We start from the raw sequence: 12239 nt of genomic DNA on the forward strand, positions 1-12239 counted from the left end.
TGACAAAGCCTGCTTCTCAGCTTAGTGTTCTATGAGCACTTCCACAGTTATTAACCCGCACACACCCGGGACGATCTACTTTTGGCAGAAATGCAATATCTTCTTTGTTTTAAAACATTTTACCCCGGATTTTTTTTTATAGTCAAGGGGAATAGTTGTGCTAAGAAATGCATGGTTACTCCCCCCCTTTGCACCCTCCCCCCTTTTGCGGGGAGGCGAAAATACGTGGCTTTTTTGTATTTTTTATAAATTCTACATGTTTTTGCTGAAATTTCATCGTTTTGCTAATCATCAATAGTTTTCACTGATCCTAGACATGCAATGTATTACTACCCATCATAGTCGGTTGAAGTTTTGATCCCAGAGCTATTCTAAGGCCTCTAAAGTACTCCGAAGTTTGTGACACAAATCTAACATTCTCAACCAAATTTTATACACGATGAATGATTACAGAACATTGTCTACGGTACTCAAAAAGCCTCAAAGCACCCCTCGAAAATTCATTGTACATGAATTGGTTGATCTAGGTCATCCAAACTACTCTGGAATTCATTTTTTTAAGATCTAGAACATCTACCATCGTTTGTGTTCACTCTGTCCAAGAAATTTAGACACGTTGATGTACATTACACCTCACAATGCTATGAGCAACTTGATATTGTGGTAGTTGGACATTCCGTGAAATACAAATGGCCTCCAATATACTTTGAAGTTTATGGGCCCATATAGCCGAGGCGGTAAACGCACGGGTATTCAGCATGACCATGCTGAGGGTGACGGGTTCGATTCCCGGTCGGTCCAGGATCTTTTCGTAAAGGAAATTTCCTTGACTTCCTTGGGCATAGAGTATCTTCGTGCCTGCCACACGATATACACATGCAAAATGGTCATTGGCAGAGGAAGCTCTCAGTTAATAACTGTGGAAGTGCTCATAGAACACTAAGCTGAGAAGCAGGCTTAGTCCCAGTGAGGACGTTACGCCAAGAAGAAGAAGAAGATACTTTGAAGTTTGGCTTACGATATCTACATACTGTCTCATGCTTGAGTTGTGAAATATTTTCGTGGAATGTAGTCTATAGTGCTGATGGAACCTCAGTGCACATCTATAATGCTTTTGGTACATTTATGGGATATTCCAGGCTTTCCAAACTATTCTGGAATTAGGAACTTCAAGGTCTACAGGCTCTACTCTTGTTTTTCTTCACTCTATCGGCATAATTATTTCACGATTGTGTGGCATCGTACACAAATTACGTAACGCTATAGGGGGAGGGGGGGGAGTCTAGCTTAGCGTTACGAGCCATACAAAATATTTTTGGTTTTCATACAAAAATCATTACAAGGGGGGAGTCTGAAATCGCCGATTTTAACGTTACGTAATTTGTGTACCATGCCTGTCTGTTGTACCTCATTATATTACGAGTATCTATATTTGTTGCTATTTGGGTGTCCACTGGCATACATATGGACCCAATGTATTTTGAAGTATGGGTCGCAATATCTGTAAATCTTAGGATATTCTTATTGTAGCGAATGCTCGCGGAATATAATCTACGCTACTCTTAGAACCTCAGGGTGCAATTCTGATAACTGAGCAACATTCACTTGGTGATCTAGGTCATCCAAACTATTCTGGAATTAAGACCTTCAAGCTTTACACTCTTGCATCTCTTTACTCTATTCTTCCACGATTACCTCTGTTGTATCTCGTAATGTTTTGAGTATTCCTTTGTGTTGTTTGTGCATCCACTGACATACAAATGTCCTTTATGGTATTTGGAAGTGTCGGAAATTACCCACGCATTCCTCTAGGCGTTCCTCGGAAATTCCTCCAGAAGTCCCTCAGGAATTCATCGTGATGTTGTCCGAGAACTTCTACGAGTTCCTAGGGAATGCCTCAGAACTTCCCGTGAAATTCTTCAGGAGTTTCCCAGGAGTTTCTCTAAAGTTTATTCAGGAGCTATGCTGGAATTCCTTCAGGAGTTCCTCAGCAATTACTTCAAGAACTTTTCAAAAAATCCTGCAGGAGTTCCGCGGGCATTCCTCCAGAAATTCCCCGAAAATTCCACGGGAATGCTCCAAAGATTTCTCCAGGCATTCCCTTAAAAATCCTCAAGGAAATTTTCTCAAGAGTTCATCCAGAAATTTCTCCTGGGATTCCTCCAAGAAGTTTTCCAGGGATTACTCCAGAAATTTTCTTAGGAATTTCTCCAGGGCTTCCTCCAGCGATTTCTCTAGAAATTCTTCCAGGGATTCCTCAAGGGATTCTTCAGGGATTCCTTCAGGAATACCCCTAGGGATTCCTTTGCGAATTCCTCCATGAACTCATCAAGGAATTCAGTCAGATATTTCTCCAGGAATTCCTCCAGAGGTCCTTCAGGAATTCATCCAAGATTTCCTCCAACAACTAAATAATCCAGGGAATTTTTAAGAATTAAAGGGATTCTTCCAGAAATTCTTCCAAGGACCACTCCAGAGTTTCCTCCAGGAATTCTTCCTGGGAATACTCCAGAAATTTCTCCAGAGAATTCCTCCGTGTAATCTTCCCGGGTAATTTCTCCAGAAATTCCTCCAGGAATTTCTTCATGAATAACTGCCAATTTATGTATGAATTCATCAAGGAATTCTTTCAGAAATTCCTCCACGGTGTCCTCCAAAAATTCTTCCAGGAGTTCCTTCAGGAATACCTCCAGGAATTCTTCCAGCAATTCCAACAGGGGTTCTTCCCGGAATTCCTCACAGGAATTCCTTCTTAAATTATTTCAGGGATTCCATCAGTCATTCCTCCAGGGCTCCAGGGATTCCACCAGGAATTCTTCCTGGATATACTCCAGGATATATTCCAGAAATTCCTTCAGCAAATATTCCAGGAGTTCTTTCAGGAATTACTCCAGGAATTTCTCCTGGAATGACTCTACGAACTCCTTCTGAAATTACTACAGGAAATCGTCTAGGAATTGTTCCGGGAAACACCCCAGGAATTCCTTCAAGAAATATTCTAGGAATTTCTCCAGGAATATTTGCAGGAATTTCAACAGGGATTGTTGTAGGAATTACTACAGGAATTTATCCAGAAATTCTTTAAACACAGGGGATTTTTCGGCTTTCAGTCTGTTAAGCGATTGAAACGAAATTATCTTTCTTACGCCCGACGTTTCAATGGGCTATGCCATCTTTTTCAAGGGTTCTGTAAAGGTCAATTGGCTTAGTTACATGAAGATACAAGAACATACAAAAAACTACAGTCTTACAAGAATATTTTTCGTTTTTCGTCTGGAGGTTCAATCTTTGCGTGAAAACTTGTCAACATAATCTGGTTCATCAATTTCCTAAAATATCACAATCAAAATCACGATTTAACAATTTGAACTACATAAAACAGACAAAAAACAGTTACTAACTATTGGATTTACTACACGAAACGGGAAGAAAACTGGAGACTGGACTACACTATCTTTCTTCGTCGTAAAACTATGTACATTTAAAAAACGGTCATTTTGTAGTCATTCTATGAAAGTTATGGAGGAAATTAATTGTTGTATGCAAGTTATGTCAAATATGCTATTGTGTGTCATTGTCATTCAGGTCTGTCTGGTTATCTATTGTCTGTGTATCTGTGCGGTTTGTTTTGGTTTTGAGTGTGTGTAAAATTCCTGCATAAATATTACTAAGACCGTCGCAATCGCTTCGTTTGTTTACCGTCTCGTCCGTGTTTACGATGTGGCAAACCTCCAAGATAGGGAGAGCAGAGTACCGTCGGTGACTGTCGAGTATCTCTGTTCTATCTAGGGCAAAGCGATGGTTGTTGTCGGCCGAATGCAGCAAGAGAGCCGTTCTCTCTTTTAGGCGGCCGAGTTCATAGCTGTTGTAATTCTCGTTGTCGTTGTTGTTGTTTTCGTCCATTTCATTCACTAGCTTGTCCAGTTTGTTGATGTCGCTCTTGTGGTGGGCTACTCTCTTCTTCAGGCTGGTTGTGGTGAGGCCGACGTAGCTGGCAGCGCAGTTTCCACAGGGAATTTTGTAGATAACGTTGCTGCGCTGCTCTGCTGGGATGCGATCCTTCGTTTGTGTGAACAAACCCTTGATCGTATATTCATTCCTCGTTGCTAATACGATGTCTGGGAAGTCTGTTTTGAGGAGTTTCGCCAGTCGAGGTGTGAGGTTGTTTACGTACACCATCGGCTTGTAGGTAACATCAACGTTGTTCCTTCTTCTTCTGTCTACATTGATCGCTTGATTGATGAGACTGTTCCGGAGTGATTTTGGATAGTGGTTTGTTTTAAGGTGCTGATCGATTATGCTGTTGATTCTTGATGGAGGAAGATTGGTGCTCAGTCTCCGAACACGATTCATGAAATTGAACACCATATTCATTTTCATGTGTAACGGGTGACTCGAGAAAAAGTCCAAGAAACGGCCGGAGGCCATGGGTTTGCAGTACCACTCCGTCTTAATAGATTGATCCGGAAGTCGAACCATCACCATGTCTAAATATGGAAGTCTGTTGTTGTGTTCTGTTTCATGTGTGAATTGTATGCTAGGATTGTAGCTATTGAATATGTTCAGAACTTCCAAAACTTTTTCTAATGGTAAGGCCATCACCAGATGGAATTCCTTAAATTCCAGTTCTTGCGGGAAATACCTCACGTGAATTCGGAATTACTCGCATGAATTACTCCATGAATTCTTACAGGAAATAATTCATAAAATCCTCCAGAAAATAAAAATTAAAAAAAAAAAGTTCTAAATTTCCTCGCAGTTCAAGGAAATCCTTAAGGAATTTCCCTGGGAAATTCTTATAAATTTCTTCACAAATTACTACATGAATTATTGCAGAAAGTGCTCCAGGAATTCCTCAAGGGTATTCTCCATAAATTTCTTCAAGAAATTCTTGAAGAAATTCTTGGAAGTATTCTTGTAGGAATTCTTGGAGGAATTCTTGGAGAATAATTTGAAAGAATTCTTGGAGGGATTTATAAAGAAACTTTGACATAAATATTGGAGCAGGTCTTGGAGAGATTCTTATTAGAGTTCATGTTGGACTTCTTGAAAGAATTTCTGAAAGAAATCCTTGAAGGAATTCTCGGTGGAATCCCTGGAGTTGTCCCGGAAGTATTTTCTTGAGGAATTTCTAGAGGTTTCCTGAAGAATGTAGGAGGTATTCATAAAGGAATTTCTGAAGGATTTTTTAAACGAATTTCTAAAGGAATTTCTTGAAAAATCCCTGGAGGAATTTCTAACGAAATTCCTGAAGGTATTATTGGCAGATATCTTAGAGGGTTCTCTGGTTAAATTTTTGAGAAAGGTACAGTAGGAATTTTTGGAATTCCTGGAGGGATTCTTGGAAAAATTCTAGACAGATGTCTTGGAGGTGTTTCTGGATGAATTCTGAAGGAATTTCCGGATCAATTTCTGGGGGAAGTGCTGGAGGAAACTCTGGAGGAACAGCTGGAGAAATTTCTAGAAGAATCCCTTGAATCCTGAAGAAATCTCTGGGTTAGTTGCTGGAGGAAATCTTGGAAGAACTTCTGAGGGAGCTCTGAAGGAATATTGGAGGAATACCTGAATGAATTCCTGGATGAATCCATGAAGGAATCCATGCAGGAATCCCTGAGGGGAATTCCTGAAGGAATCCCTGGAAGAACTTCTAGAGAAACCGCTGGAGGAATCCCTGGAGAAATTCTTAGGAAAACTCTTGGAGGTATCCCTGGAAAATTTCCTGGAGGAATTCCAGGAGATATTTCTGGAGAAACTCTTGGGGAAACTTCCTTGATGAGTTTCTAAGGAATGCATGATGAAATCCTTGGGGACTCCCGTGGAATCCTCGGGGAATTTCTGAAGGAATTCCCGAGGAACTCCTGCAGGATTTTACGAAAAGTTTTTGAAGTAATTCCTAAGGAACTCCTGAAGGAATTCCAGCATAGCTCCTGAATAAATTTTCGAATAACTGCTGGCAAACTCTTGAAGAATTTCACGGGAAGTCTTGAGACATTCCCTAGGAACTCGTAGAGATATTCTCGGAGAATATCACGATGAATTTCTGAAGGACTCCTGGAGGAATTTCCGAGGAACGCCTAGAGGAATTCTTGGGTGATTTCCAATACTTCCAAATACCATAAAGGACATTTGTATGTCAGTGGATGCATAAGTAACACAAATACTCAACAAATTACGAGATACAACAGAGGTAATCGCGGAAGAAGTACATCGATAAAATAAAGATATACAAGAGTAGAGCTTGTAGAGCTTGAAGGTCTTAATTTCAGAATAGTTTGGGTGACCTAGATCACCAAGTGAATGTTGCTAAGTTATCAGAATTGCACTCTGAGGTTCTAAGAGTAGCGTAGATTATATTTCGCAAGCATTCGCTACAATAAGAATATCCTAAGATTATCTGTATTGCGACCCATATTTCAAAATACCTTGAGTCCATTTGTATGCCAGTGGACACCCAAATAGCAACAAATACAGATACTCGTAATATAATGAGGTGCAACAGACACAATCGTGAAATAATTATGCCGGTAGAGTGAAGAAAAACAAGAGTAGAGCCTGTAGACCTTGAAGTTCCTAAGTCCAGAATAGTTTGGAAAGCCTGGAATATCCCATAAATGTACTGAGGTTCCATCAGCACTATAGACTACATTCCACGAAAATATTTCACAACTCAAGCATGAGACAGTATGTAGATATCGTAAGCCAAACTTCAAAGTATATTGGAGGCCATTTGTATTTCACGGAATGTCCAACTACCACAATATCAAGTTGCTCATAGCATTGTGAGGTGTAATGGACATCAACGTGTCTAAATTTCTTGGACAGAGTGAACACAAACGATGGTAGATGTTCTAGATCTTAAGAAAATGAATTCCAGAGTAGTTTGGATGACCTAGATCAACCAATTCATGTACAATGAATTTTCGAGGGGTGCTTTGAGGCTTTTTGAGTACCGTAGACAATGTTCTGTAATCATTCATCGTGTATAAAATTTGGTTGAGAATGTTAGATTTGTGTCACAAACTTCGGAGTACTTTAGAGGCCTTAGAATAGCTCTGGGATCAAAACTTCAACAGACTATGATGGGTAGTAATACATTGCATGTCTAGGATCAGTGAAAACTATTGATGATTAGCAAAACGATGAAATTTCAGCAAAAACATGTGGAATTTATAAAAAATACAAAAAAGCCACGTATTTTCGCCTCCCCGCAAAAGGGGGGAGGGTGCAAAGGGGGGAGGTACCATGCATTTCTTAGCACAACTATTCCCCTTGACTATAAAAAAAAATCCGGGGTAAAATATTTTAAAACAAAGAAGATATTGCATTTCTGCCAAAAGTAGATCGTCCCGGGTGTTTGCGGGTTAACTGAGAGCTTCCTCTGCCAATCACCATTTTGCATGCGTATATCGTGTGGCAGGCACGAAGATACTCTATGACCAAGGAAGTCAAGGAAATTTCCTTTACGAAAAGATCCTGGACCGACCGGGAATCGAACCCATCACCCTCAGCATGGTCATGCTATTCGGGGTTATGCCACTCGGTATATTAGAATTCGGGATACTGGTTGGCGGGGAGATGGACTACGAGATTTTTGGACAGGTAATGATAATAAGCGAAAATAATTATGCATATGTTTCACTACATGGCACGGTAAAGGCTGGGTAAAGGCAGATCCCATTGTAATCCACTAGCCTCTGCCCAGCAACTTCTATCCCTATCCCTACCTCCTCTTGGTACTGGCCGGAAACTATGAGCAACGGCAACGACCCCAACGAACAAAAAGGACTTGCGAGTGGAAACTCGGTACGTGGAACTGCCGATCTCTCAACTTCATTGGGAGCACCCGCATACTCGCCGATCTACTGAAGGACCGCGGGTTCGGCATCGTAGCGCTGCAGGAGGTGTGTTGGACAGGATCCATGGTGCGAACGTTTAGAGGTAATCATACCATCTACCAGAGCTGCGGTGACAAACGCGAGCTGTAAACAGCTTTCATCGTGATGGGTGATATGCAGAGGCGCGTGATCGGTTGGTGACCGATCGACGAAAGAATGAGCAGGTTGAGGATCAAGGGCCGATTCTTCAACTTTTTTTTTTTTTTTTTTTTTTAGTTCTTCCATTTTCTTTATTTTTTTTTTTTTTTTTTTTTCTTTTCTGGAGTAGGGAAAAGCCCGTGGGAGTGAAGTTCCTGTTACAATTCGGACCTCTTCTCCCATAGGCATAAAACCTACTCTTCTTTTCATATATTTCAAAAAAGTACAAAGTATTTACACTTCCAGTGAGAAGTTATTCTCTTTAAAGGAAGTGTAATTAAATTAATTAACAGAAAATTTACAACTTATTGGCTAATATTAGTATATCACGTACAATAATCGCTTTAATTCATCATGGATTTGGTTAGTAAGCATTCCTAGATCAATAGCGGCAGCTTAGCATTACATCGGAAAAACTTTGTATACAGGAAGCCACGGCGCAGTCACAATGAAATTGTCGTAGAAACGTTGACCAGACGCAGACCAGGACATCAGTTCCAATAAAGCCTCAGTAACAACTGGTAACAATGTGACGGAATGCTGTTGATGTTAGCTGATTTGGTAGCACGGATTTATCGCGCTCGTTATCCAGGACCTCGAAACATTTGAATGATGGGGTTGGTGTAGACAGAAGGTGGGAGGGCTGTAATTGTAAACGAACTTAAACGGGCGCAGTATCACTGGCTTCGGCCAGACATATACTAATCATGTTACCTGGAAGATAACTGATGCTACCAGCTGACCGAGTCACCAGGTACGGGAAGTCGCAGGAATCGGTGATGTTCAAAACTTGAACGGCCGCGAATCGAGTGTTGCGGTTGTTGGATGCAGGGGTGGCAGGACTGGAAGATAACTGAGGCTACTAGCTGACCGAGTCACCAGGTACGGGAAGTCGCAGGAATCGCTGATCGGTGATGTTCGAGGCCCGAAACTTGAACGGCCGCGAGTCGTGTGTTGCGGTTGTTGGATGCAAAGGTGGCAGGGCTGTAATTTTCGACGGACTTGAACGAGGGCAGTATCACTGGCTTCGGCCAGACGTATACTAATCATGTTACCTGGAAGATAACTGACGCTACTAGCTGACCGAGTCACCAGGTACGGGAAGTCGCAGGAATCGCTGATCGGTGACGTTCGAGGCCCGAAACTTGAACGGCCGCGAGTCGTGTGTTGCGATTGTTGGATGCAAAGGTGGCAGGGCTGTAATTTTCGACGGACTGGAAGATAACTGAGGCTACTAGCTGACCGAGTCACCAGGTACGGGAAGTCGCAGGAATCGCTGATCGGTGATGTTCGAGGCCCGAATCTTGAACGGCCGCGAGTCGTGTGTTGCGGTTGTTGGATTCAAAGGTGGCAGGGCTGTAATTGTCGACGGACTTGAACGAGGGCAGTATCACTGGCTTCGGCCAGACGTATACTAATCATGTTACCTGGAAGATAACTGACGCAACTAGCTGACCGAGTCACCAGGTACGGGAAATCGCAGGAATCGCTGATCGGTGATGTTCGAGGCCCGAAACTTGAACGGCCGCGAGTCGTGTGTTGCGGTTGTTGGATGCAAAGGTGGCAGGGCTGGAAGATAACTGAGGCTACTAGCTGACCGAGTCACCAGGTACGGGAAGTCGCAGGAATCGCTGATCGGTGATGTTCGAGGCCCGAATCTTGAACGGCCGCGAGTCGTGTGTTGCGGTTGTTGGATGCAAAGGTGGCTGTAATTGTCGACGGACTTGAACGAGGGCAGTATCACTGGCTTCGGCCAGACGTATACTAATCATGTTACCTGGAAGATAACTGACGCTACTAGCTGACCGAGTCACCAGGCACGGTAAATCGCAGGAATCGGTGATGTTCAAAACTTGAACGGCCGCGAATCGAGTGTTGCGGTTGTTGGATGCAGGGGTGGCAGGGCTGTAATTTTCGACGGACTTGAACGAGGGCAGTATCACTGGCTTCGGCCAGACGTATACTAATCATGTTACCTGGAAGATAACTGACGCAACTAGCTGACCGAGTCACCAGGTACGGGAAATCGCAGGAATCGCTGATCGGTGATGTTCGAGGCCCGAAACTTGAACGGCCGCGAGTCGTGTGTTGCGGTTGTTGGATGCAAAGGTGGCAGGGCTGTAATTGTCGACGGACTTGAACGAGGGCAGTATCACTGGCTTCGGCCAGACGTATACTAATCATGTTACCTGGAAGATAACTGACGCTACTAGCTGACCGAGTCACCAGGTACGGAAAATCGCAGGAATCGGTGATGTTCGAAACTTGAACGGCCGCGAATCGAGTGTTGCGGTTGTTGGATGCAAGGGTGGCAGGACTGGAAGATAACTGATGCTACCAGCTGACCGAGTCACCATGTTCGGTGATGTTCGAGGCCCGATACTTGAACGGCCGCGAACCGAGTGATGTGATTGTTGGATGCGGAGGTGGCAAGACAGACTGGAAGACGGACTGGATGATAACTGACCCCATGTTCAGTTGGCAGCGATATGACGGAATATTGATGATGAGACAATAAAGTGGTTGGTGGTCAACCTATGTATGTTATGATTCTTCCTTTTATCAGTGATGCAATCCGCTTCTTGAAGTTTCCCATATTCCTCTCGGCTTTTAAATGAGAAGGGAGAGCATTGTATCGAGAACTTCCAAAATACAAGAAAGATTTTTTTCCAGCTTCCGTATTAGGACGGTTGATCGTTAGAACTGCTTGGCTTCTCAGAGGGTATCGGCTTGACGTTCTATGTAGCGGTTGATTGTGTAAGGCACGTGGGTTTGTTAACATATTGTGCATTTTTACCAGACACTCCTTTTCACGGAGGGCCGGGATTGGCAAGATTGATTCCGCTGCTCCGTTGTATAACAACACGGTTGGGAAAAGCCAGGGGCGTTGGTATATTATTTTCAGACAACGATTCTGAATCGTTTGCAACGGTTTCAATGCAGTTTTGGTCGCGGCACCCCAAATCGATACCAGGTATTGTAGTTTTGATTGAATGAATGCATGGTACATATCCAATAGTACCCTTTTTGGCATGAACTTTGATACCTTCCAAAATATGCCACACATGGCGCTCAATTCACGCTGCAGAACTTCAGCATAATAAACATGCACAGCCCACACTTCGAAAGTACTGATGATGACAAGGATGCATTTTACACGCAGCTCGAACGCGAGTACGATCGCTGCCCAAGCCACGACGTCAAGATCATCATAGGAAATTTTAACGCTCAGGTAGGCGAGGAGGAGGAATTCAGACCGACGATTGGTAAGTTCAGCGCCCACCAGCAGACGAACGAAAACGGCCTACGACTCATTGATTTCGCCGCCTCAAAAAATATGGCCATATCTAGCACCTTTTTCCTACACAGCCTCCCTTATCGTTACACCTGGGATCACCACAGCAGACGGAATCTCAAATCGACCACGTTCTGATTGATGGTCACCACTTCTCCGACATTATCGACGTCAGGACCTATCGTGGCGCCAACATCGACTCCGACCACTATCTGGTGATGGTCAAACTGCGCCCAAAACTCTCCGTCATCAACAGTGTACGGTACCGGCGACAGCCACGGTACAACCTAGAGCGACTAAAACAACCGGATGTCGCCTCAGCATACACGCATAATCTCGAGGTCGCGTTACCAGACGAGGGCGAGCTCGATGAAGCCCCTCTAGAGGACTGCTGGAGTACAGTGAAAGCAGCCATCAACGACGCAGCCGAGAGCACCATCGGGTACGTGGAACGGAATCGATGGAACGAATGGTTTGACGAAGAGTGCAGAGCGGTTTTGAAGGAGAAGAACGCAGCGTGGGCGGTAATGCTGCAGCAAGGGACCCGACCGAACGTGGAACGTTAGAAACAGAAGCGGAAACAGCAGACCCACCTCTTTCGAGAGAAAAAGTGCTGCCTGTAAAAAGCGGAGTGCGAAGAAATGCAACTGCTGTGCCGTTCACAAGAAACACGGAAGCTCTATCAGAAGCTCAACGCATCCCGCAAAGGCTGCGTGCCGCGAGACGAAATATGCAGGGATAAAGACGGAGGCCACTTGATGGACGGACGTGAGGTGATCGAAGGTGCCGGATATGAACCAAATCCCATGCTGAGGGAAGTTAAAGATGCCATTCATCAGCTAAAGACCAACAAAGCAGCTGGTAAGGATGGTATCGCAACTGAGTTCATCAAGATGGGCCCAGAAAAGTTG

General features: G+C 43.6%; 1 long non-coding RNA gene across 1 annotated transcript; it reads right to left on the reverse strand.

Annotated features, from left to right (window-relative positions):
- Window positions 1-8228: 8228 nt before the first annotated feature.
- Window positions 8229-11109, reverse strand: LOC115267707 (uncharacterized). The gene is made up of 2 exons (XR_009999223.1): window positions 10223-11109; window positions 8229-10151 (listed from the first exon to the last, which is right to left on the reverse strand). It is a non-coding gene; the product is annotated as an uncharacterized LOC115267707 (long non-coding RNA).
- Between the last annotated feature and the right edge of the window lie 1130 nt (window positions 11110-12239).

Source organism: Aedes albopictus, chromosome 3, assembly GCF_035046485.1.
Source record: "Aedes albopictus strain Foshan chromosome 3, AalbF5, whole genome shotgun sequence".
Lineage (NCBI taxonomy): Eukaryota > Metazoa > Arthropoda > Insecta > Diptera > Culicidae > Aedes > Aedes albopictus.